Here is a 6,139-nt window from a genome sequence, read left to right as displayed (position 1 = left end):
AAAAAATGAGGTGGAAGCCCAGAAGGCGAAGAGAAGGCTAAAATAGCTGAGTAAGAGAGCACAAAGAGGGGAAGCCACCTCAGCCCCCTCCTTGAAGGATTTCCTGCCCCACAGAGCAGACAGACATGGGGTCCCCTAGTTTAGTGACCCCAGGGCTCTTTTTCAGCCTACCTTCTTCAGGTGCTCTTGGGGGCACCCTTTCCCTCTTCACCCCTCTGCTTCTGGAGGGGTTGAAGTAGTCACCAGTCGCTCTAGCTATGACTCAGGCTGGCCAATCAAAAGTCCTTCATTAGCATAGCCAGAGTGATTGGTCCAAGGATGATCATGTGACTCCAGCAAAGCCAATCAGAGTTTGCCCTGGGATTGCTTATAAAAACCGTGGGTTGTGCCTTCTCAGCTAGGGTTGCTGAAATGGGGACTTGAATCTGGGTTTGCTGGTAGCAATTTCACCGGCCACAAAAGAATCTTTTTGATTCACTGAAGCCACACCAGGGAAGAATGGGGAGAAAAAGAGACACACTGTTCCAATTCCCAGTTCCACTGTTAGGGGAACATGGGTCTATTATTAAGTTATATGAGGCAACAAATTGAATCTTGCTCAAGCTAGTTTAAGTTGAGTTTCTGTCCATTGCAACCAGAGGTCTTTCATTTTCCAAAATCTCAACCATGGACATGCCTAATTAGTCTAATTTTTTAAATATAGGGAGATTCTCTTAGAAGTACTCAAGTACAAGGGTGATGTCCGTTGGTTTCTTTTCTATTCATTTGCGCTTTATGTCATTTATACAAGGACAAGTGTTACTTTTGTGATAAGGCAAAAAGCAGAAACAATTATTTAAGAATAAATAATTCACTTCTGATATAGAAACATAATAACGAGTCAAAGAAGCCAGACACAGAAGTTCATGTTGTATGATTCCATTTGTATGAAGTTCAAGAACAAGCAGACTGTCTATGGTAGTAGAAATCGAAAAGGTGGTTACCTGGTTAGTCTAGCACAAGGGAGGCCTCTGGAGTCATGGAAACATTACCTCAATCTAGGTACTGGTGGTGGTGGTTCTTGTTCAATCACTAAGTTGTCTCTGAATCTTTGCAACCCCGTGGACTCTGGCACACTAGACTCCTCTGTCCTCCTCTGTCTCCTGGAGTTTGCTCACATTCATGTAGTGATAAACATATGTCAAAGTCACTGAGCTTTATACTTCCAGATTTGTGTGTTTTCTCGGGTGTATGTTAGACCTCAATAAAAATTTTCAAATGGAAAAGTAACATATTGGATTTCCCAGAAGTCTAATGGTTAAGAATCTGCACTTTCACTTCAAGGGGCAAAGGTTCCATTCCTGGTTGAGGAACTGCAACCCCACATGCCCAGTGGCATGGGCAAAAAAAAAAAAAAAAAAAGGAAAGTAACACATTCAAATTCCTGGGTACAGCTCTACAAGCTTCCTTAATTTAGTTCATGATCCCACATGGATTTTATATGAAAAATAAGAAGTCTTTTCTTATTGGGATTCTGTGTTTAAGAAACACAGTAACTTAAAATTATAAGTTAAACATTAAACTAATTAAAGACAAGATCATGGGGACCCCAACCTTCTTTCACTGCCTCTGTTCCTGACTGAGCCCTCTGGGTATTCTCACCACCCCCAGTCACTATCTCAGAATAAGATGTGAATCAAGAGGCTGGTAGATTCAACAGAAATGCATCTTCTTAGAACAAAGAACAGTCTGGCATTTGGAACAGAAAAGCCTTGCTTTCCCAGCAACTTTGCAAAAGTGATTTTTCGTATTAATGGGCAAACTCTTCTCTTGGATTGATCCCCCTTTTCACAGGACTAATTATAGATTTATTAATATTTATGGACCTCTCGTCACAGCCAATAGCTCTTGTTTGAGAACATTAAGCCTTATCTCACTGCCTCCAGGAAGGGGCATTTGATGCCAGCCCTAATTGGGTGACCCGCAATCAAGATAGAAGGGAAAAAATGACAATAGCTTGCCTGTTGCCATATATTAAAATACCATCCGCCCAGCTTAATGATTATCTTTAGAATTAATAATCTTGCTAACCCAGGTTTGGGTCCTAATAGTGGAAAATTGTATTAAATACTTTGCTAAGAGCAATCAGCTTTTTGATAAGGCTAATGGCCCTGCCCCTGGCTGTTTCTCATCACTGAGCTCTCTGTTTTCCTTCCCCAGCAGAAGGCCATTTTATCCATATCACTTGTCATCTAACGTCAGCATCACCTGGTAGGGTTCCTGCTCCATCTCTCGCCCCCGTCCAATCCATCTTAGGTGCTGCAGTGAGATTTATCTGTGGAAGATGTGGCTCTGGCCCCACCATGCCCTTACTCTATAATCTTTCATGGCTCCCCGTTGCCTGACATATGAACTGCATGAACAGGCATCTAACTTTCTGCAACCCAGCCCCAATTGCTCCATCTTCTATTCCCTTTAAGGACTCTTAAATATTTAGAGTTGGACAATTACTTCTTTATTCCCAGGGCATATGCCTGATGTCAGAGACATAACACCTGGGACTGAGATTTGAGACAAAACATGGATTGGGATTTGGATAACCTATAGTTAGATCCCAATGCTACCACTTTCTAGTTTGATCTTGTGTAAAACGCTCAACCACTTCAAGCCTCAGTTGCCACATCTGTAGAATGGGGATAAATTGTTGTCTCCCTCATATGGCTTGTTATAAGGATTGCATGTGATCAAGTAGGCCAAGGGCCTAGCCCAGGGTCTGGCATACGTCCAGAACAGGTGTGCAGTTAATGCTTGTACCCACCTTTTTTCTTAATTCTGCACCTTTTCATCCCTCTACCTGATGAATGGAAGAGTGTGGGGCTTCAGAGTTCAAATAACTGGGAATTTAAATTCAGGCTGAGTGATCTTGGCAAATGTCTTAGTCTCTCTAAGCCTCAATTTCTTCATCCATGAAATGGGTATGATAGTCCTAACTAATTATCACTATTATGAGCCTTAAGGAATATAATACAGGCAGAACAAAGTATTACTGGCACAGAGCAAGTGTTTGATAAATATTAATTGCATTGTCATTACACTCCTAGACATCAAAACACCAAAGGCCTTCTCCTCCAGGAAGCCCTCCCACATCTCACCTTTTTATGACTCTGTTTTGTATTGTTTGGTACTTTCCATACATTTGGATGTCTCTATATTTCCCCTCTGCCACCTCTTAACTGGACTGAGTGTTCAGGGACCAAACCAAGCCCAACTCTGCCCTCTCTCCCAAGACCCTTGAGGCCTCGCATGAAGTTTGGCACAGAATGGGTGCTCAAATGTTGATGCAAGAATGACAGTAATTATAGCTAATTAATGCTGAGTCTCACTGTGTGTCAGGCACTGTGATGGGTACTTTAAAGCAATGAATTCTTGCAGCAGTTAATTTTTAACATTCATAGTAATTAACAAGCAGTTCACTCCTAGAGCAACTAATAGGAATTTATTCTTACAAGCAAACTCTGTTTGTATTCTATTAATATCTCCAGTTTATAGGCCAGGAAACTGAGGTGTGAAGAGGTCATACAGTTAGCAAGTGAAGGACTGAGGGGTCAAGTGCACCCTGAGGGCTGCTGTGAGTCCTTCACCAACAATAGGGAGCTAGAGTTGGCAGTATTTCCTAAGCTTTTCTCAGATAAGCCCAGTAGGCAGAGCTGTGGTTTTCTTTCCCCAAGGTGGATAGCAATGCTTGCTCTATGCCCATCTCTAAGTGAGACCCTCCCCAAAATTATCTCCTTACATTGAGCACTGTTATCTTCATGTTATAATAGTAGCAACCAAGGCTCAGAGAGGTGAAGCTATTTACCTAAGGTCACACAGCGGATAACTGGAGGAGCTAGGATTTGAACTGGCGTCCAGGGGGTGCCAGTCTCCTTCACAATTGGTAGGCTCAATTAGAGCATGAGGTTTTTCCCTCCAATTTTTGCTGGACCTCAGCCCTGTCTTGACCTCTATGCCTCTGTCCTGGGATCCTGACACTCTGCTCTATGGTCTGCAGCCCCTATTCTTTAGAGTTAGGAGGGCTCTGGGGCCCTTCTCTACACCTTCTCCTCCCCACTAGTTGGTGGTCTCGTTTTAACACCAACAGAGTTGCCTTCCTGGGGTCCCTATGCTGCCTGGCCTCTGGTCCTTGTCCTTTTTGGCTCTGGGCAGCTGAGCCCACCTGGTCTCCCTCCTCAAGCCTCAAACACTGGGATTGTGGCATCAGAGGCAGGAGTCCACCTTGTCCTTCCTGGAACTTCTTTCAGGCAGAAGAGGGAAGTCAAAGCCTTGGAGGCAGAAGGAGTGGGAGTGGGAAACACAGGGAGACCTAACATTAACGCTTCCCCCAAAAAGAGATGAGTAGGGGCTGTCAGTGGCAGAGGCCGGAGTCAAAGCCAGTGAGGTCAATCCTTTGGGGGTAGGGGTGAGCTCTGTGATTCCAGATGAGGTACAGGAACTGGGGCTCACCCTCCCATGTAGAGGGGACAAGGAGCAGTGAAGTGAAGAGTACCCAGACTCCAAGAATAGCTGCTCTGTGTCACCTTTTCCCTGCCTCCCAGGAGCCATCACCAGGACAGTGATTAGGCGCTGCCGACAGGTGCCGGGCAGATTGCTTGCTATCACTGACGAGGTTCCTGACAGCCGCTCCAGCTGCCTCCCGTCAGAGAGAACACACATCTAGGACCAGCCTGATGAGGCTGTCTCCAAACAGGTGGCTGCGGAGAGAGAGAAGCTGAGACAGGTGGCTATTACAGGGTACACCCTGGCCACCTCCCCAATGCCACCCAACCAAAGGCTCCTAATCACCAGAGGGCCTTGCGGGGGCGGGGGGGAGGGCTTTCTCGGGCTCCTTTGACCTCGCCAGCACATGCACGTGTACAAGCATACCCTTAAACAGGAGTGAGAGCCCATTCACGCACCATATGACAGATACCTACCTTTGCCCAGACATAGGTGTGCAGAGCCAGCATGGAAGCGTCTGCACTGGAGTGTAAGCGTGTACAAACATGAATATGTGCACACACACACAGCACACCTGTTCTCAGAAAAGCTGCCATAGGTGCACACATGTCCTCATTCATGCCTTGATTCCTGTGCACTCATGAACACAAACATGTGTGCGCCGTATTCACACATGTACACTCAGAGCCTAATCTGGCTTCTCTACAAAAAAGGTGCTAAGATAGAGATTTGAATACAAGTAGTGGACTTGGGGTGGCAGGAAGCACAGGGCGGAAGACAAGAGACAAGGAGGGTGTGTTAATGAATGATTTGCCCATGGAGGTCCCTGGGGCTTGGTCCTGATGAGTTACACACATTCTCAGGAATTGTGGACACACTCTGGAGTGCACTTTGGAACTGTGCAAGAAAGTTGGAGTGTTTGTCTGAAACTTCTGTCCCTCGATGGCTGAGGGTTGCTCCTGGGCATTAATTCTCCTGAATTTCTAAGCTGAGTGCTCCCAGGAAACCCCCTTAGAAGGAGACACAGAAAGCCATTAGCATAAGCAAGAGCTGTCCACAGGGGCCCACAAAGTAGGCCAGGAATATGAGTGGGACACTGAGAATGTCCACTGCACACAGGGGACAACCCGACACAGGAACTCTCAAAAACATGTAAACAGGGAGTAAAGATATATATGCTAAAGACACAGATGGTGACTGCAGCCATGAAATTAAAAGATGCTTCCTCCTTGGAAGATAAGTTATGACCAACCTAGACAGTGTATCATGTCAATGTATGGCAAAACCAATACAGTATTGTAAAGCAAAATAAAGCAAAAAAAAAAAAAAAAAAGGCAGAGACATTACTTTGCCAACAAAGATCCATCTAGTCAAAGCTATGGTTTTTCCAGTGGTCACATATGGATGTGAGAGTTGGACTATAAAGGAAGCTGAGCACAGAAGAATTTATGCTTTTGAACTGTGGTGTTGAAGAAGACTCTTGAGAGTCCCTTGGACTGCAAGGAGATCCAACCAGTCCATCCTAAAGGAGATCAGTCCTGAATGTTCATCGGAAGGACTGATGTTGAAGCTGAAACTCCAATACTTTGGCCACCTGATGCAAATAACTGACCCATTGGAAAAGCCCCCAGTGCTGGGAAAGATTGAAGGTGGGAGGAGAAAG

Source organism: Capra hircus, chromosome 13 (genome assembly GCF_001704415.2).
Source record: "Capra hircus breed San Clemente chromosome 13, ASM170441v1, whole genome shotgun sequence".
Taxonomy (NCBI): Eukaryota; Metazoa; Chordata; class Mammalia; order Artiodactyla; family Bovidae; genus Capra; species Capra hircus.
The sequence above is the reverse complement of the archived record's forward strand: the minus strand, read 5'-3'. Positions refer to the sequence as shown.